This window comes from Lissotriton helveticus, chromosome 7 (assembly GCF_964261635.1).
Source record: "Lissotriton helveticus chromosome 7, aLisHel1.1, whole genome shotgun sequence".
NCBI lineage: Eukaryota > Metazoa > Chordata > Amphibia > Caudata > Salamandridae > Lissotriton > Lissotriton helveticus.
Genome location: NC_136068.1, coordinates 1898622078 through 1898643870, shown reverse-complemented (window position 1 = coordinate 1898643870; position 21793 = coordinate 1898622078). Strand labels below are relative to the sequence as shown.

Genomic DNA, 21793 nt, shown 5'->3' with positions numbered 1-21793 from the left:
AATAACTGTTACTGTAGACAGTTACCGCTTACCAATTGGAGCCTGCAGTTGTGTTCGGGGAATGCTCCTTGATTGACCAATAAACTTAACGTTTAAACGTGATTCTTGTGGAATATTACTCTACAGTCTCCCGCATGAAATTAAAACACAACCATCGGTTCAGAACTTTCGGAAGGCCCTGCAAACGTGGCTTTTCTCCAAGGCCTACCCGTAGTGCTTGTTATCTGACCACTTTATGATACTGTTTTAGGCGCCTTGATGCCTCTGGGCTGAGTCGCGCAATATAAGACTTCTACCATTACCATTACCATTACCTCTCTTCAAGATGCTTACAGTGTGCATTGTGGAACACAGCTATATTTTCTGGAGTCAAAGGTACGCAGAACGGAAAGGAATTCACAAGGACCTACGTTTACCAAATGTACACATTAAATGAATTGGACAGAGAGGGTTCAAGTAGCACCAATTGATTCCATTGGTGAAATCCTTTTTGCATCTCCAACACCCTGACCTCATAATTGTGCACTGTGGTGGAAATGACCCAGGCACTTTGACAGGGGTAGGTCTGGAAATGCTTATGAAGGACACCTTTGCACAATTGATGAAACTGTTTTCCAAAACTGCCTTTGTCTATTGTAATATATGTCAAAGGCAGAAATGGAACTGGTCCAACCACTATTGTCAACAGATTGAAAAAGCTAGGAAACATGTGAATAAATCTGTTTCTGCCTTTCTTCGAGACTATAGAATGGGATCCATTTGCAACAACAAACTGCGTTACAATATGCATCACATCTATAGGAGAGACGGTGTACATTTTACAGATGAGGGCAACAGAGTCTTCCTCATAAACTTAGCACTCTGCAGCGGTACTTACTTGTAGGTCCTGAAATCTCCCAATAAACATAAGGTCTCTTTTTAGAGCCACATAAACAAATACACTTCATAAATATCTAAAATTATTTTAATTTTTCTTGCTTAGGTACGCTTACAAGACGACTTCCAATATTCCAGCTGCACGTCGTCCATACGTGCTTGGTACACGTACGATAAATCTACCATGAAGAAAAATAGCCTTTATCACTAATTTTCTATAATTCCAGAGGACCGCTTCCCCCAAATCTAACGTTGCGGACCATGCGAACAGCCCCATGGCCTTCACAATCCGACCCGGCTCCCCACTTCTTGCGGGAGCCGGCATTGCTATTCCTCACAGAGAGCAGCTTACATGCTTACATTCTAATTTCAACCATGATTTCAACAGTTTGTTATACATTTTATAAAATAATATAGTTCTGCACGCTAAAGCAGAAACGCCAGCACAATTGTGATAGAATACAAAATAGAAAAAAATATATATACTTGTACCCTCAACAAACCTGTAACCAGAGTACACAGTTTAATTTAAAAAACACCCGACCGCAACTAGTTTTTCAAACGCATTGTACAATAAAATGCGTCACAAAATAGGTTACATACATGCTGACTCTATAACGTCACATAGAAAAAAGAAGGCCACTCTTACGCTACCAGGAAAGCACAACAACAGTACTGGGCCCAAACTTCCATTGTAGTGATTTCTTAGTTGCAGGTCTAGTTCTCAGATCGACACACACACTCTCTCATGGCTGGTATACACCCACACCACACCCATTCAGCGCATCGGTAACTACACACGTGACCCTATCTATAAAAAAGACGGAGTCCACGTGTTGTACGCCATTTTAGAGTTGTTCCCAAAGCACCGAACAAAGGGCCCGCTACTCTCTTTGGTCATTGAGTTAGTAGTGCTCGAAGCACTGAGCAGGTCAAGAATCTGCGATGATGATGATGATGGGAGCACGAGTATGTCGTGAGTCATAGAGGTATCAACACTCGGCAACACGTATGAGACTTCTTTGTTGAAGATTGTGACTACATCATGAAGAACTCGTTTCCACAAAAGGTGAGCAGTGACACTTGAGTACGCATCAGAAGGAGTCAAAGGGTTGTAGCTGACTACATACAAAAATGCGACTTAATATTTTAGACAAACGCACTCCTATATAATGTTTACATTTACATATTTAATTTTTTTACCCAATAGCAGTAACGTTTTTATAATTGCTGAAATGTCCTAATTATACATTGAAATGAAATGAAATAAAACTTATAACGCGCGACTTTGCCCGAAGGCGTCAAGGCGCCTACAAAAGAATCATAAAGGCAGAACCAGAGAACTATGGGTAAGCTTTGACAAAGAGCCATGTCTTCAGGGCCTTTCTGAAAGTTTGTATTGAGGGCAGAATCCTGATTTCTAGGGGAACAGTATTCCACCATCTAGGAGCAAGATTGGAAACGGCTCTGCCTCCCCACTTGGCTCTTCGAACTCGGGGTACTGATAGGAGAAGCTTCATTGAGGAACGGAGGTTCCTAGCGGGGACATAGGGAATCAAGAGATCTTTTACTCCTCCAGTCTCTTTCCTGTTCAGGGCTCCGAACACCAAACAAAGCACTTTGATGGAAATCCTGGCATCAATTGGAAGCCAGTGCAAGGATTTCCTAGCCGAGGTTGCTGACGACCTCCTGGGTAGGTCAAGTACGAACTTCGCCGCTGCATTTTGCACAGATTGAAGTCTTTGCAACAGGCATTTATTAACTCCAGTGTATAGGGCATTACAATAATCAAGCCGAGATACTATCAGTGCTACCACAGTTTGTTTCCGGGCTTGCACAGACAGGTAATGCTTAATTTTCCGCAAGATTCTAGTAATGCCCCAACAAGTGGAGATGGTCCTCTTGACTTGATGACCCATGTCAAGGGCCGAGTCGATCATGACCCCAGATTTCGTACTACACGGGTTGGAGCCGGGCAAGTCCCCAGGGATAAAGGCCACCATTCCGTCGACCAGATGTCTTCCTTCTCGCCGAACACAAGGATCTCCGTCTTTTTGCCGTTTAGTCTCAATGAATTGTCAATCATCCATTGCGCGACTGCCTCCATACAGTGTCTAAACTTGGAGGCAGAAGAGCTGACAGGCTGGACGAGAGACAGCAAGATCTGAGTGTCGTCGGCGTAGGAAACTACCTCCATTCCAAAAGATCTAATAAGCCTGGCCAGGGGGGTCACAAAGATGTTGAACAGGGTCGGGCTTAACGCCGACGCCTGTGGGACCCCCCACTTCACCGGCAGGGATGGAGATAGGAACTCCCCCAGCTTCACTCTCTGTTCCCTCTGGTCCAAGAAGGAGGCCAGCAAACTAAGAGCAGGCCCCTCCACCCCTATCTTCCTCAGTCGAGATGTTAGGACAAAGGGAGACAGGGTGTCAAACGCAGCTGTGAGATCTAGCAGGATCAGCAAAGTACTCACACCCTATCGACTGTGGTGCGGATGTTATCAAGCACCACAGTCAGGGCCGATTCCGTGCTGTGACCCTTTCGAAAACCGTGCTGCGAATGATCTAAAAGATCAGAGGTTTCCAGAAAGGATGAAAGATGCTGGTTAAGATGGATTTCCAGCATCTTTGCTGGGGCTGGAAGCAACGAAATCGGGCGAAAGTTTTTGAGCACCTCCGGGTCCAGGGACGGCTTCTTCAAAAGCGGCTTCACCACCGCTTTCTTCCATTGGGAAGGAAAAATGCCATCCCTCATAGCCCTGTTCATGATCTGGAGTAGAAGGGGCAGGAGAATGTCCTTACATTGTTTAAGGAGATGGAGAGGACAAGGGTCAAGAGGTGAACCAGACCTGGTCTTGGCCAAAAGGACATCCAATTCCTGTAAGGAAAGAGGGGGAAAGCTAGACAGCAAGATGGAATTGGCAGGTCTAACCAATCCTGGGGGGGAGGGACCTGAGAAGTGGGAGGAGATGTCGGAGCCCTTTGAAGCTCTAGGGCCGAAACAATATCAGCAATTTTGAAATGAAAAATTTGGCGGTATTGTCGCACAGCTGTTGAGTGCAGGTGACAGGGTCGGGGGTCTTCAGGGTGGTCATTCACAATACAAAGAGACATATTATCAAGGACCGGTGTTCAAATTATCGCCGTTTTATCGGCAGGAAACTGCTGATAAAGCGACCATAATGGGCTTGATAATATGCCCTTGTGAATTCCCATAGCACCCCAGGTTTTTCTGTTAACCTGGGCTGCTATAGGAATTCACAAGGCCATACTACCAAGCCCATTATCGCCGCTTTATTGGCAGTTTCCTGCAGATAAAAGTGACGACTCAGCTGCAACAGTTTAATTACGGAATATTAATAACCCACATTAAAATTCACTTTTGACAGTAGTTACACAACTCAGTTTACGATGAGTAATCAAAATGTCCTTTTGCTTCCTTCACCAAACATCCTTCAGAAGCAACCACGGCCTATCGAGCAACAGCAATGGAATTCTCTGCAACGTATTGCATATATTTTGACGTTTAGAAGCAGAGATGAACTCAAGTTGTGAACTCCGGTGTCCGCACTGTTTATAGAAGGTAAGCACAGAGGCCTATATCTACAAAGCCTTCATAGCAATGCATTAGAAATAAGTCGGCATAACAGGCGTCAGTAACGCAGTAGGCACTTCCATATAGACACCACTTGAACGCGGCATTATAAGAAGTAAAATGTACCAGGTACACTGCACTCATAAAACTGTAGTGTTACCTTTATTTGTGAAAGGAGAGAGGGCCATATTATCAAGCCATGGCGATAAAATTATCGCCACTTTATTGGCAGGAAAGTGCCGGTAAAGTGGCGATAATGGGTTTGATAATATGCTCTATGGAATTCGAATCGATGCTCATGTTAGATGTCTTTCACATCTAACATGAGCTTCGATTGGAATTCCATAGAGCATATAATGAAACCCATTATCGCCACTTTACCGGCACTTTCCTGCCAATAACGTGGAGATAATTTTGTCGCCCAGCCTTGATATTATGGCCCAGAGAGCGTAGTGTACAGCAGCTTCTCTGTAAAATTTATAATTACCTCCAAGCAGTGACAACAGATAGGTTACAACAGTCTGACAAACCGATCCACAACCTTATTACGCCACTTTTGAGTCACTTTTAAAATGGGTAAAGTGATGCAAGGAGCTACGTCTCAGTTTTCAAGAAAAAATCTCAACTCCAGACTCTGCGACACAGTTTTAATGTTGTTTTCTCTCTCTTTCTCTCTCTCACTCTCTGTGACATCATTTCTCTTTCTCTCATAAACTTATAGACAATGCTGTCTAGTTGGACGTGTAGAAGAACAGCCCAAGTGAAGTTGTGAACACCGGTGCCCGAAGAGTTTGCCCGGAGTCTTTATTCAACGGTATATGAAAAGAAGGGTCCCCGCAAGGAAACCGTGTTGTGTACAACACACACTGATACAATTATAATCGAATTAACCTCAAACAAGGAACATTAATCAGAAGGACTTGTAGAAGGTATTGTCCTTTATTTTACAATACCAAATTTCACTATGAAAACACAATCACATTTACATTTAGTAAATAGCCCCAGTTGGGAGAAAAGGGAAGGGAGGGGTGTGCTCAGGGCGGTGTAAAGTCACAGAAGAATAAACACAGTCAAAAAGAAGGTGAATTATAACAGTCTTAAATCAAATTCGAAACAACTCAAATACAAGGCCTAAACAGTTAGGGCTTTATTCAACGGTAAGCACAGAGGCCTATGTCTACAAAGCCTTCATAGCAATGCATTAGAAATAAGTCGGCATAACGGGCGTCAGTAACGCAGTAGGCACTTCCATATAGACACCACTTGAACGCGGAACTATAACAGGTGAAATGTACCAGGTACACTGCACTGGTAAAACTGTAGTGTTACCTTTATTTTTGAAAGGAGAGAAGGCCATATTATCAAGCCTTGGCGACAAAATTATCGCCACTTTATTGGCAACAAAATGCCGCTAAAGTGGCGGTAATGGGTTTGATAATATGCTCAATGGAATTCCAATTGAAGCTCATGTTAGATGTGAAGGACATCATGTTCACCCCAATGGCTACATCAGGCTGCATTAATAAAACACAGCTTATGGCGGAGATGTTTCCAAGTTTTAAAACTAATAGAGAGTAACCCTTCAAACAAACAAAGGGAACTGGGGTCAAATAACTGAAAAAAACTATCGTCCCCCTTGTGCTGATTCAGTCAATCTTGTGGAACACCCCCATTGTTTTTCTATTATCACATTCATGCATACATACTCAAAATACATAAAACCTGTTTTTTGCAAAAGATGTCTCCTCCATTATTAAAAAATTTTTCCTTTTATTTTCATGTAACACTGAATCACAATAATATATTTTTATATAGAGAGTCCAAGACTCAATGTCAACATTTCATCGATCAATCTTATACTAAGATGTAAAACAAAAACAGAACTCCTTTGTCATTCCACCTATTTCCACTTGTTTAAAAATCACAATATTCATACACTGATTTTCATCTGTGAATCCCTGCACATGAATAACTCTTAATAAACATTTCACATATTATTAAAATCCCTATACAATTTTTTTTTTAAACATTGAATCAAACCAATATTCATACAAGTATAGTAAAAGCAAGTGTTGACACTGCGTTTCAGTGGACTTGTCTTACTCTGCACCACCTTCTTCCGGACCAGCTTTTATTTGTAAAAAACAGTTGGGTTCTCTCTATGGGCAGAAGTTTAAAATACAACAGAAAATACTGTTAGAAGACCACATATTAATGCATAAAAACAGGACTATTTTATAAAACCAACAGTCAAGCCAACACTCAAACCTCTAAAAGGATCCCCTTGTAGTATTCCAAAAATGAGTCATTGAATTACTATTAATTCAAATACACTTGTAAACGTGTTACATATTCAATTAATATACTAGGTTTTTATTAGCACATTTTCTCATTCAACCCATTTGGGCATTATTTTATCAAGCAAAACATCTCATAATGGTAGGAAAACTCCAGGAGATAGATATACTGGTAGTTACTTCCTGTTATAATGAATTAAAGAGAATACATGTCAAAGTTACTGACATGTATTTAAAGGAATTCTTACCAATTTTTGATAAAAGGGAAACAATTCTAACAATTTGCTTACCCTTATTAGTTCCAATTTTCACTGGTTTACTCACTTTCTTTTCATCAATGAGGAAGCGTGCATTTATTTTAAAATTTCTGGTCACTGTATTGCAGTAATTTTCCAGAGTATTTAGTGACATATCATAGTATTCAGCAGCCGTCTCTGTAACATATAAATTAGAGATAGGTATAGATGCGTGCTATATTGCCTTTTTCTAAGAGTGTAACATTTCTAGCTAGTATATTATTAGAGGTTTATCATGTGATTTACTCTTTATAGACATGCTATTTTAAAGATATGTCCCACTCATATGTCACAGGTTAAGAACACAACTCAACATTTACTCCATGTGGAAAATATGTATCCTAAAAATATATATAATTACTTTATTATAATAATAAAAGTTCCTATGGGGACCGGCCCTCCACTTAGCTGAACCAAATAATTCACTAAACTATATCACTATAACTCTAAACTGCGTAAATTATCGCAGTGTCATATCCACCTACCGCTTCTATTCTTTAAGTATCCTTGAATGCAAGTTGTTCTGGCAAAGAACAGTTGTGGTCTGAGCTTCCTAGCTATATACGCTCCATTTCCTGAGGCAATAGAGTAAACACAGTCTAAGATGGCCCTCAGACTTTTGATGATGGAGTTCACGCCCTCTAGTATGAACCCGGAAGCAATTATCTCGATCATTTGGAGGGAAATGGAGCATATATCAATCAATCAATAGATCAGAGTACTTGTAGAGTGCGCTACTTACCGGTGAGGGTCTCAAGGCGCTGAGGGGAGGGGGTGCTGCTACTGCTCAAAGAGCCAGGTCTTGAGGAGTCTTCTGATGGCGAGTAGGTCTTGGGTCTGCCGTATGTGGGTAGGGAGGGTGTTCCAGGTCTTGGCGGCGAGGTAGGAGAAGGATCTGCCACCGGAGGTCATTCGTTGGATGCGGGGGACAGCGGCGAGGGCGAGGCTGGCGGAGCGGAGCTGGCGCGTGGGGGTTTAGAAGCTGAGTCTGCTGTTAAGGTAGGCTGGTCCAGCGTTGTGGAGTGCTTTGTGTGCGTGGGTGAGGAGCTTGAAGGTGATCCTTTTGTCGACGGGGAGCCAGTGAAGGTCTCTCAGGTGGAGGGTGATGTGGCTGTGGCGGGGGACATTGACGATTAGTCGGGCGGAGGCATTTTGGATGCGGTGTAGTCGTTGTAGTTGTTTGACTGGGATTCCTGCGTAGAGTGCGTTGCCATAGTCCAGCCTGCTGCTGACAAGGGCCTGTGTCACCGTTCTTCTTGTTTCGGTCGGGATCCACTTGTAGATCCTGCGGAGCTTGCGTAGGGTGTTGTAGCAGGAGGAGGAAACAGCGTTGACCTGCTTAGCCATGGAGAGGGAGGAGTCGAGGATGAATCCTAGGTTGCGTGCATGGTCGAAGATGCTGTTCCAAGTGTGGTCGGCAACCAGGAGTCGTCCCAGGCTGAGGGGGTGGGTCCGAAGATGAGCACCTCCGTCTTGTCCGAGTTCAGCTTCAGATGGTTGCTCCTCAAGCAGTCGGCGATGGCCTTCATTTCCTCGTGGAGGTTGGTTTTGGCGGTGTGTGGGTCCTTGGTGCGGGAGAGGATGAGCTGGGTGTCGTCGGCGTAGGAGATGATGTTGAGGTCGTGCTGGCGGGCCGCTTGTGCGAGGGGAGCCATGTAGATGTTGAACAGCGTCGGACTAAGGGATGAGCCCTGGGGGACAGCGCAGATGATGTTGGTGGCTTCGGAAGGGTAGGAGGCGGACACTCTGGGTTCTGCCGAGAGGAAGGACGTGCTCCAGTCAAGGGCCTTCTCTTTGATTCCGGCTTCTAGGAGGTGTGTCTTTAGAGTGTGATGGCAGACCGCGTCGAAGTCGGCCGACAGGTCCAGGAGGATGAGGGCTGATGTTTCGCCGTTGTCTAGTTGGCGCCTGATGTCGTCCGTGCTGGCGATGAGGGCTGTCTCGGTGCTGTGGTTTCGTCTGCATCTGGACTGGGACGGGTCCAAGATGTTGTTGTCTTCCAGGTGGTGGGCCAATTGCCTGTTGATGATTTTCTTGATGACCTTTGCCGGGAACGGGAGCAGGGAGATGGGCCAGAAGTTCTTGAGGTCCTTGGGGTCCGCCTTGGGCTTCTTGTGAAGGGCGTTGATTTTGGCATACTTCCAGCTTTCCGGGAATGTCGCTGTTTCTAAGGAGATGTTGATGACCTTCCGTAGTTGGGGTGCGATGGCTGCGTCTGCTTTGTTGAATACGTGGTGTGGGCACAGGTCTGACGGAGATCCTGAGTGGATGGAGAGGCCAGAAGCACTTTGGACGCAGGGGGGTCAGTGGCAGTGATCCTCCTGGACCTTAGTGCGGCCTTCGATACGGTCAATCATGGAGTGCTGATACAACGTCTAGCAGAGTCAGGTGTCACAGGAGTGGCCCTGGAATGGTTGGCCTCCTTTCTGGAGGGGCGTACCTTCGAGGTTTGGGAAGGAAACGCAAAATCTCCTCCCCTCCCACTTCACTGCGGGGTGCCCCAGGGCTCATCCCTGAGCCCCACGTTATTTAACGTGTATATGGCACCCCTGGAGGGTGTGGTGTCTCCGTTTGGCTTCAAGACCATAAGCTATGCGGATGACACCCAGCTAGTGGTGGGTCTGACACAGCTGGAGAAACAGCCTGAGATGCTCCACTCATGCTTGGGAGAGGTGTTTGATTGGATGTCCAGGTCATCGCTCAAACTGAATGGCTCAAAAACAGAGCTGATGATCCTGGGCCAGTCAAGCTTCGCCCTCTCACCGAGCAGCTGGCCCAACTGTATGGGCACCCCGCCTGACCCAAAGAAGGAGATCAAGAGCCTGGGGGTCTGGCTGGAGCCGGATTTGTCCTTTAGGACACACGCCAAGAAGACCGCTGGCGTGTGTTATGGAATGCTCCGGTCGGCCCGTAAGGTTCTTCCCCTGTTACCAGAACTCTCTCGGAAACTGTTAGTCCAAGGTCTAATCATCTCGCGCCTGGACTACAGTAATGCACTCTTTCTCGGAGCGTCGGAGTCAACGTTCAAGATCCTGCAACAAGTGCAGAATGCAGCAGCAAGGTTGCTGCTGAACATTCCGGCCAGGCAGTCAGCCAGGCCCGCTTTAAAAGCACTCCACTGGCTCCCTATCCGAGAGAGAGTCACCTTTAAGGCCCTCTGTATTGCCCATAGGAGCATACAGGGGACAGGACCAGCCATCCTGAAGGATATGATCCAGCCTTACAAGCCTACAAGAGCCTTACGCTCTGACAACAAACACCTCCTTCAGACGAAGAGAATTAGGAGAGCTCGTTCAGGCGGCAGGAGCTTTTCCATCCATACAGCGCGGGCCTGGAACTCCCTCCCACTCTCATTACGTTCTGAACCAAATCTTCTCAGGTTCCGGAAACATTTAAAAACCTATCTATTCCCGGTATAACTTTAGCTCTTTTGCTCTGCATGTGCAGCTCGCTCTAGGTCTCTATAAGCGCTGGGATGCCCCTGGGTAACCGTGCGCGGTACAAAATTAGTTTAATAATAATAATAATAATGACCTTGCAAGTCTCGCCAAGAGGTCAGGCGGATGGCGCTGGTGGTGTTCGCAGGGGAGGTGGAGTCTGGCATAGTCGGGGTCGTTGTGGTGTTGAAGCTGTTGTGGATGTCAGCAATCTTGCAGTATTAGAAAAAGATGGCTAGTGAGTCGCACATTTCTTGTGTGGGCAGGATGACGTTGGCGTTGGCGCTGGGGTTAGAGTGTAGTGTAGCTCCTATTTTCCCAATAGGCTCTGCGCATTGGAATAGTACCTACAGCAGTAAAGGCCTAGGCCAGACGTTAACTAGGTCTACTACTGTCGATACTAGACTTAATTTTTGGGTTTGCCAGCTAAGCTCAGAGTTCGCTAGAAACTTTCTCGAATGTTCAAGGAAGAAATTAACTCCCCTGATTAGACAAGAAGGGATTTAGTTTCTGACAACCATAGAACATGACAACTTTGCTCTCCCCTAATCAAGAGTCAATCTCGAGAGTCGTGTGAGCACAAGGCAATTATTTTACTCAGTCAGTACGTGCATTCTTAGTCTCATCAGAATGTAGAGAAAAGGAAGAGACGGGCGTGTTCAATAAAAGATGTTATTTATTGATCAGTCTCTTTTCTCGTACAAGAGAAATGGATCGATATTATTGCAATACTTATAGTTAAGTAAAGTGCATACATTAAAAGCAATAGTATAAAATAATACTGTAAAAACATTGATATGGTTTCTGAGCCATATGATGTTTAAAATGATTAAAATATATTTACATACACATATACATTTGACTAAACGTACTCAACTGGTGTTTCTAAATACGCCTACCCCGTGTACCTGACCTAAGTCTAATGCGTGGGCGGGAATAGAAAGTTACAGTTTAAGTTAAGTTTGTTTTTGAATAACTAAAGAATTCTCTATGAGGGGTTATTCAGTTCTGTACCTGGAAGTTAGGATGAATGAGGAATGGTATCTCTTTCTATGCTCTCGATATTCCAGGCTGCCTGCGAGGGCTGCCCAGAAACGCCGGTGCTGGGTCTCTCGGCTTGAGATAGCAGCGCGTCTCTCAGCGCGTCAGGAAGGCGGGGCTGCGCCAGCGGGGTCTGCTTCTGCTCTCGGCTTCGGCAAGTATGGCTGCTCCGTCTTGTCACCACGCGTGTGTTTGCATAGGGCAAGATCGGCAATATTTATACCTTAAAGGTGCCGAGATTGACGTAAGGATGGACATAGATACGTCAATAAAGATGTCATACGACTTGCTCGTTAGCACATTCTTTACTAAAGTTCTCTGTGAAATCAAAACAATGGCCGCACGGATTATCCAGGTTGTCATAGGTTTGATTTGTTATGAGAACGTCGTATGCCTTATCAGGGGCTGGAGGAATGTCGCTTGTCTAATTAGTTCTCAAGCGTTATGACCTAATCAGATAACACGTTCCTGTGCCGTAGTGTGACTGCGTCAGATAACGGTATCTGCATCATGGGGGCTTTTCTTGCCTCATGGGCTGACTGTTAGTTAACTTGATAGTTAGTTTAACCAGAATAGGGTCAGGAATAGGGGGACTGATTCAGAACCTATAGAAATACACGACACCCACTCCACGCTAACTATGGTCATATCTACTAATCTATGCATAGTATAACATAGTACAACATACTATAGAGTATAGTGTATACCTTACCACCCCAAAATATATAAATGCATTTCGAAATTTTCAAATATACTGAAAAATTGCAGTCATATATATTGTATGCACTTAAGCTATGGTTTAAATGCAAAAGTAAACACGCATTTGTATGCATTATTGCTTATTGGTATATGAGAAATACACATGAAATGGCTCTTAATATGGCTATACAGAAAGGAAGTTCGAGACCATCTCATCACATAATAAAATATTTGTGAATATCCCAGCGGGCAACTAAAGTTTATAAAGTATCTAAAAATAGAAATCTTAGTTCTCTAGGAATAGTTTCTTACTTTAAGCAGAAGATGAGTGTCCCGAAAAATGTGTGAAAAATAATTTGGGGCTGCTAAAAAATTGTTGTCCGTGAACTTGTGGGAAGAATTGTTCATGTGACTTTATTTTTAAAGTTGAAGGCCGAATTCAGGGAACGCCGTGTGCGAGCTTGCTCAAAAGTCTCTATTTCTGTTCCGGAGAGAACATCATATCATTCAGGCTTTCGAAAAAACTGTCAACAGCTTCATGGGAAAGTTCCACTAAGTCGGAAATAGGGGTAACCATGCATTCGTGCGCATGATTGTCTGTATTGACATTCTGATTCGCATTGCTGACAGAAGGTCGTACCTGTTCGATGCTGCTTTCATCTTGAACTTCACTACTCTTCAATCGCAGTGGTGAAGATTCCAGGAATGCCGTCATCAGGATTGGCAGCCTTTGAGGGCAGCACAAAGCGTGAACCTTGGTAGGAACCAACAGTGTATCTGCATCCACTGGCGCATCCGATTGTAGCGTCAGACAGGTGTCTAACACGCACTCTTCTCCGCATAGCAGACACCTTAGTACAGGTAAAACACACCTTTGCCACATTGGTCGAAATGATAGAAACCAAGTCATGTTTAGGTCTCTAAGCCGGGAGAGTCCCAGGATTTTTGATATCCGGTCCCGGTATCCAATGGCTAGGATCGTATCTTCCATTGTCGCCAGAGTTTGATCTGTGACATGGGTTGCCATAACGAAAAATAAGGACTAGGAATAGGATTCCTGCAATTAGTCCCAGGATCAGGGGAAGTCCGCCAAAAATCGAATGGACGAAATCTGGAAAAATACCCAGTATGGCTTTGAATGGTGTTAATGCCATCGAAAATACTGTCTTAAATACCCCTGAGATCCCATTGGTATCAGAAATATTTAAGATTTCGCTCAGGATTTCCGCGAAATGTACGGGGGAATTAGTTGATAATAATGTATGTATCTCTGCAGTCGTCCTTGCGACTTGTAGATCATACGTTTCTTTTGATGACGTGAGCCTTGTAGGCGTCTGAAGAAGCACTGTTTTCATTCTGCTTAAAGTATCTATTCGAATAGAAGTAATTTTCAAACTGGGCCATGCCCTTGCCTCCCTGTCTGGAAAGGAGCTGGGGAACAAAGAACGTCCACAGCACTTGACCTTCGCCGTCGTAGTGACTAGATAAGGAGTCCCGGGCCTAAGACTACAACATCTGCGGTCTACAATAAGAATGTAACTCCCATTATAGAGTCTTTGAAAGAATGGTTCTATTTCAGTTGCAGGTGCGCCTTGCTGGTGACATGAAAGGTTGTATGAATTCCCTTCACAGGCTCCGTGCAAACTAATACCGTTACACAGAAGCGTGCCGCTTAGTGACATAGCACAATTGTTGCCACTAAGAAACACTTTCTGTCCTTTATTACTGACACATGCATGTGAATAGGGCAGGTTCCAAGTTGTTTTAAGGTACCCCTTTCCCAATTTCTCGTACATGCCAGCCTGTATATATTTTTGGCAGTATTGAAACCTGAAGGTTGAGATTGGAATATTTATGATTCCGTGTATTATCCATTCACTGACAGGTCGTTCTGACATTGTCATTGGTAATCTTTCTAGTTTTTCAATGCTCAAGATTGTATAATCAGCACCCTTTTGCGCCATACCGATTTGTCTATCAGTAAGGTTAAAGATTTGGAATAGTGACGTTGTGTTGATTAAACGCCAAGGCACATAGCCTGAACGCAGATTTTGTAACGTCCAGCCAAGCTGTACAATGGAACGCAATTGTGACTGACCATGTTGTAATAACAGTAAGTCTTGCGATAATATATCGATTGCTGAAGACACAATGCTGTCCAATGAAAAAATTCTGGAGGACAGAGTCATTAACCCATTGTCCACTACAGAAAGTGATTTTTCCAAATTAATACGGTCAATTTCCCGTATTCTTTCTGCTGTCTCAATTTGAGTAACCTTCCAGGCCTCATTGTATGCTGCATATACAGAGGCTGCTATGAAACGCTTTTGACGCTGTTTGCGTGGTCCCATTATGAAATCACGCAAGTCAGCACCATCAGTAAGTAAAGTTAGGTGTTGCTTAATTTCAGGCAGTGTGGAAGTTTGTAGCCATTGAAGGCATAATTTGCCCACACTGTAGGTTGTTATTATCCCTGGGTGATGTCTTTGGGGATATTCTTGGGTCTGGCCTGGTCATTCTGAACCCCTGTGTTTTATTCAGGAATCTGTCTTGACAGTTATTTGTATCTGTGGGCCAGATCAACCATTGTTTCCAATCAGGATGTGTTCTGTTTTGGTTTATTATATGGTTTACGTCTATTTCTTCATCTGTATCAGAGCTATTGCTAAATATTGTTGGCTTTGGAATAGACGGTTTAATTAAATCTTTGATTTTGCCTAAGCCAAGACAGGTGGTTTGTTGAACAGTGTCATTTAAAAATATCATTTGTTCTGGGATCATGCAGGCTCTAAACAAAGCTTCTATACCCTGTACTTGCCATTCTTTTGTACCCCAAACACTTTTCAAATCAACATTTTTGTCCCAATAATCAAATCCAAAAGTATTCATTTTTTCAAAGAATGAATCTGAATATATCAATTTTGTGTTGGTTATCATGGTTTTCATCCTTGTCTTGTTTGACAATTTAAAATAAAATGTTTCAGCATTACTTATGTTAAAACCTGAAAAATATGAATATTTGTCATATACGGTTCTAGAGCTTCCTTTTGGAGGTGTAGCACAATGTTCCCATTGATTATAACTTAAAACATTTCTAGGTTGTGCAGATTTATGTAAAAAATGGTTACCATAATGGTTATAGCAATACATACTATCATAATTTGTAGAACCTTGCAAATAATCATGTTTTGTAAATTTAGCAGACATTACTAAGTCAGACATCATGTTGTTAATACTTTCGAAGTCCCAATCATCAGCAAATGAGTTTGGTTTTGCAAAGTCACTCAAGGAGATCTTGATTTGGTGTGGATATTTCAGGATCTCGACCGGACCATAAATTTCATAGTCAGTGTTGTCCCAGGCTACCCCACCAGGTATAGGATTGGCTGTGAAGTTGGCTGAAGAAAGTTCTCTTTTCTCGACGTGTGAAGATGTGTGTGGTTTGAGGACCAAGTTGATGTTCTGACTTGCTGTGTCCATTTTAGCATATTTTCCCTCAATGAAGCGTCCCAAAGTAAATACCATGATGAGCCAAAGTATGAGGATAAATGCACCAAAACCCACCCAAAATTCAATCCATGGAGAAACCAAATATGTTTCTTTCAGTTGTTTCAAAAGTTCCTTCGCTTTGTCTTTAAAGGATTTTGATGATGGCTGTGTCTTTGATTCACTGAAGCCGTCAGAGGAATCATCGAAGTTGATGAAGTAACTGGATGCAGTTCTGTCAATTGTTCCAATTGGTTCATGATTACTGTTTTTTGCATTTTCACTTGGTACTTCAGTATAGATTGGTGTGTCTCTGCTGAATGTCTTTATTTGGGTTTTCAGAGGTCTGAGTTCTATTGCATTGTTGCATAGTCCTTCTTGTTCTTCTGCAGGCGTTTCGAATGTGATGAGCCTTTTTGATAGGACCTCTGTACTGGTAGCAAACCTAGGTGTTCTGCTACTTATTGGGAGTCCACTTGGCCTACTGTTTGTTATCGGCCACATGTTGTGGTTTTACCAGGTCGATGGATACAACTCGGTTCTCCTTTTTACCAGCAAGTGGCGGTAGTACAACTGATCTTGTCCCGTTGACAGACAAGACAGGAACTGCTTTTCTGTAAGAAGGCCCAAATTCCTTCTTTACCGCGATCTTCTCCCTGACTAGATCCCCGACTTTTGGAATCCAGACAGGTCTTGCTGGGACAGGTGGTGATTCTTCAGTGGTCGTTGGCTGTTGTTTCAACTGTATGTTGCTCAGGTCTTTTCTTGTTTTGTTTAAGTCCTGCAAAATAGCCAAACGGTCTTTGACATCAAAGATTTTTTCTATTACCACTGAAGTCTGACTATCAAGGTCAGAGATCAACATCCTAGTTCCGAATAATAATTCGTACAGACTGAATCCCTTCAGAGAATTTCTTGGCAAGTTATTTAGACTACGTTGGACACTTATTAGATGTTTGACCCACCCAGCTCCCGAACCTAATATCCTTTCTATTATAGATTGCTTTCTGCCTTGGTTTTTTCTTTACACCATCCCGTACCCTCAGGAAGGAAGTGAGAAGATTCCCGCTGGGCTGTGCTCATTTGGCCATGTTTCCCCCCAGGCTGGTTTGCCTGAGTGAAAACAATGGTCAAACGTAACATGCTCTTAGCGTATATGCCAATTAGACTCGCAAATCTTGTATAATAGTCCGGACGTCAGCCGAGTGCTGGTGATCTACATTATAAGTGGAAACTAGCCTGTATATGTTAATCGCAAGCCATTCTTTTTGCTGGTAATATTATCTGCCTTGATACGACGAGGTATTAAACTGCTTCTCTCCCCACTGCGATCTCTGTTGCAGTTTGGGCAGTTTTTTACAAACATGGTGTAGTGCAGGCTCATGCCTGGCCACCAGTACCGTGATTGTAATTCTTCCAGAGAATCTTTTAATTTAAGGTGTCTGAGACCCTCGCCCATGTGTGCGTCTGCGATTAACAAGTTTCTCCTGTCCATGTTTGGAATCACTCTATCCCCCACTCCAGGGATTCGAGCAAAAGGGACGTAGTTTGCATCGATTATGTATGTATAATTGAGTGGATAGTTGATCGGTAGTGCTGAGCAGTCGCCGTTTGATGACGTTTTCACCGCCAGCATCGTTTCACCGTCAATGTATTTTAATGTACGCTTTTTTCGATCTACGGGAGCCGGTTTAGTGGCTGCCGCTGCGGCTGCTTCAGCCAATGAATTCCCCACAACGTGAACGCCATCACGTTGATGACTCAGTGAGTGAGTCACGTGAGTCTTTGGTAGTTCTTTTTTCAAAAGAGCTACTTGTTCCCAGAGCAGTTTCTGCTTTATTGGTGCATCTGTGTCATCTTTGTAACCGTTCTGAATCCATGTCTGCAAATCCTTGTTATATGCTTTGACGCAGTAATATGAATCTGACACTATAAGTGTCGGGAATTCGCGATCCGCACTATCTAGCGCCATTTTTAATGCTATTATTTCAGTTTGTAGTTCTGAATTAGTTTCTACTGAGTGTGATTTTGTTAATAGAGGTCTTAGTTTACCTCCGCGCCACACTTCTTTTGTAATCTCACATGTGGGATTGTATGCATGTTCTCCCCAAACGGAGGGTTGAGCATGTCCGTCTGTATAGATTACACAGGCGTAATGTCGTAGAGGCAGAATGTCGATTGGCAGAGGATACGTCTTTTCATATTTTAGATTTTTTAATTCTTCTAGGTCTTAGAAAATTGTCAACCAGGCTATACTTGATAATTCATATTCTACGTACAAGACTGTCAGATGGGCAATTCTGGACTTTTTAAAGTTGAATTTGTAACCCTCTGCAGCGAACCCAAGTATTATGGTGTTCACCCTTTTCAAGTGAGTCTCCAAGTCATCATCTGTTAAGTAAATGTCATCGACATAAGATAATGCTTCATCATCATATAGTTGTAGTAATTCTGTTACTCTCGCTGAGAATACCCCCGGGCTGTTCTTGTACCCCTGGGCTAACCGACAGAATTGCTTTTGAGTGCCATTTACTGAGAATGCAGTTAAAGATCTGCTCTCTGGTGCTATGTTTTGACAAAAGAATCCATTGGAGATGTCCAAGGTTGTTTTGTATTTTTTGCGCACTATGTTATTCATTAGTGCAGCACTGTGTGAGTTTTGCACTGCAAAAGTTTTGCAACATGTGTTAAGGTGTCGGTAATCCAAAACTAGACGATATGAATTGTCTGGTTTGGAGACCGGAAACAAAGGATTGTTCATTTGTGAGGTGCAAGTTTCAATCACCCCCTGGTATTCTAGCTGATCTAGTATTTCATTTACTTGTTTTTTAGCTTCTTGCTTAATTGGGTACTGCCTTTGTGCAGTAGGTTGTGATTTTAACTGGATTTTGTGAGGAGGAGAATCCTCATCCCATCCTACATGATTTTTATATAAAGCAGGTGCTAAGGCCACTGCCCACTTTCTAGCAAGTGTGTATTTTTCATGAATCGGTATTTGATTCGAGAAGGCAGGCATAATTACTTCTTCGCCATGAGGGCACTCCCTGACAAACTCTGGTGGCCAGTCTTTTTCAGCTAGAAGGATGTCATAGCCTTTGGAGAGGTTATCCCAAAATAGTCCCCTAATTTTCCTAGTCTTATCTCCCTCTATACGTAATGTTATCTCGTATATCTTGTGGGGCTTGCTAACTCTGGTGTCTGCAGTTTCCACTTGAAGGTATTTATTCGTGTCCACTGTCTCCAGATGATTCATAAGGACTTTGCGAGCTATGCTCACCTCTGCTGCGCTGTCTAGCATTGTCTGAGCCCACTCTCCGTTTTTCAGTTGTGTCCTCAGTATTCTCGGCATTGTTAACTACCTTGATACTGGCTACCTTCTTTTTTGGAAATTGTAATTTCTTTTTTAGCTGAGCAGGTTCCTTGTCTTTGGACTTGGCGTGCTCTTCTGATCGTCCTCTTCTTTCCGATTTCTGCGAGGAATTCTGAAAAGATTGAGAGGGACGTGTATCAATGTCTTGATATCTATCAGGTTTTTTAATATTATCCCTATTTCTAAGGTTATATCTATTCCCAGAGGGGTCACTCTGCGGTGACCTTTGTATTTGGTTTCGAGATTTCTCTCTTCGCCTAGGAGACCTTCCTCGGGACTGGAATTTCTTTTCTTTAGGATTGGATTGTTTGTTTCCATCCCAGTTCTTTTTTGGTGAATTATTATTAAAAAATATTTTTTCTGGACTTGTAGTCAGTTGCGGTTTTACTGGTATTCCACCTAGACTATCTCTGCCTAGTTCTTCATAGGATTTTTCTATGATTCTGGCAATTTCAGCTGGTTGGTCTGCTATATCTGTCTCTTTTAACCTCTGGCGGATCGCCACGTTTGCTGCTTCACCTTTTATGTTGGCTAGTAATATAGCCGAGACCTGCTTGAAGTCTTTCAGTAATTTCATACCAAGAGTTAAAGCTGGTTCTGGACCGTATTCATCTTGAATTTGTTTTAGCACATCTGGTATTACCGAAATGGATGGAACACCGTGCGTTTTTGTGTAGATGGAAGCAAAGACTGTACCCCAAGTGTCACAGTCCTCAATGTGTGGTGCGATTCCCATTGGGAGACATATAGTCAGAATCCTGTGTTTTTCTAATGGGGTGGTGTCAGGAAACACCGCCTCTATTTGGGTAATTTTCTGTGCCAACCAGAATGGTATCTGTTCCCGTTTAGCTGGAACTTTACCTAGGCAGGATTGGATGTTCTGTGGTGTAATTTTATTTGTGTTCCCCTGGTGAGGGGTCAGCTGTGGAAGTTTAATCGCTGGCTGAATTGTTGAAGTCCGCATTACATACTGAACTAATTGTCTATGAATTTTTAGTAGTTGTTTTAGCTGTATTAACAGTTCTGCTGCAGGCATTCTTTCGATGTCTGGATGTGGTGCGTATCCGGCTAAGACCGGCCACGTTGCTCCTGGTCTACCTAAAGGACCGAGCCTGGTGATGTGATTATTATGTTTTAGGGCGCCATCAAATAAGAGCAAATGCTCTTGGAATTTGAGTGGTACTTCCACCTCCTCAAAAGGAGTGTACTCATTAGGAGGTTCCTCTACTTTGTAATAGTGGAAGTACTTTGTTACAGCATTAGCTGCTGGAAAATGTATCCATGAATAATATACCTCTGTCTGCCGATATTCGTGTGCCTCAATTACGAATATGACTGTGCCACCTCTAGGTGTCAGTCCATTTTCTATAAGTTTTAAGGTTATAGATCTCCTTTTAATGACCGGAATGAGTGTTATATTCGGGTCTGCTGCTTGCATGGTAGCGTCAGCATCTGCGAGTTCAGTTGCTAATCTAACTGTTTCTCTTTCATCATCACTTTCAGTCATTTTACTGACCGGATGGTATTATAGCTGTTTGCAGATCAGGTTTCTTTATGGAAACAGAGATTAGATGCACAATATTTTGGAACAGTGTATCCTTCAACGTTGACTATACCAAGAACCATACATAGGAGTTCCCTCCTGCGAGGTTTTGGAGGATATAACCTTTCACCCACTCCAGACGTCTTTGGAGTATTTGGGAAAAGGGGTCTGAGTGAGAAAGCACGACTGAGTTACTCTAAATGTCTTACGTTAGTTTTATCGCCCTTTCCAAACACGTTGGGCGCCATGTAGTGTAGCTCCTATTTTCCCAATAGGCTCTGCGCATTGGAATAGTACCTACAGCAGTAAAGGCCTAGGCCAGACGTTAACTAGGTCTACTACTGTCGATACTAGACTTAATTTTTGGGTTTGCCAGCTAAGCTCAGAGTTCGCTAGAAACTTTCTCGAATGTTCAAGGAAGGAATTAACTCCCCTGATTAGACAAGAAGGGATTTAGTTTCTGACAACCATAGAACATGACAACTTTGCTCTCCCCTAATCAAGAGTCAATCTCGAGAGTCGTGTGAGCACAAGGCAATTATTTTACTCAGTCAGTACGTGCATTCTTAGTCTCATCAGAATGTAGAGAAAAGGAAGAGACGGGCGTGTTCAATAAAAGATGTTATTTATTGATCAGTCTCTTTTCTCATACATGAGAAATGGATCGATATTATTGCAATACTTATAGTTAAGTAAAGTGCATACATTAAAAGCAATAGTATAAAATAATACTGTAAAAACATTGATATGGTTTCTGAGCCATATGATGTTTAAAATGATTAAAATATATTTACATACACATATACATTTGACTAAACGTACTCAACTGGTGTTTCTAAATACGCCTACCCCGTGTACCTGACCTAAGTCTAATGCGTGGGCGGGAATAGAAAGTTACAGTTTAAGTTAAGTTTGTTTTTGCCAAGTGAATAACTAAAGAATTCTCTATGAGGGGTTATTCAGTTCTGTACCTGGAAGTTAGGATGAATGAGGAATGGTATCTCGTTCTCTGCTCTCGATATTCCAGGCTGCCTGCGAGGGCTGCCCAGAAACGCCGGTGCTGGGTCTCTCGGCTTGAGATAGCAGCGCGTCTCTCAGCGCGTCAGGAAGGCGAGGCTGCGCCAGCGGGGTCTGCTTCTGCTCTCGGCTTCGGC

The 21793-nt window shown here is 43.2% G+C and overlaps 1 long non-coding RNA gene across 2 annotated transcripts in view; it reads right to left on the bottom strand.

Moving 5' to 3' along the window:
• LOC144770863 (uncharacterized) overlaps nucleotides 1-21793 on the bottom strand; it is a 180250-nt gene that overhangs the window by 57305 nt on the left and 101152 nt on the right. The window contains exon 3 of one of the 2 annotated variants that reach the window (XR_013599058.1): nucleotides 7098-7201. The exons of the other annotated variant lie outside the window; for it this stretch is intronic. This is a non-coding gene — a long non-coding RNA (uncharacterized LOC144770863). Of the gene's footprint in view, nucleotides 1-7097; nucleotides 7202-21793 lie in introns of those variants that run through there. 2 annotated transcript variants of the gene reach the window in all.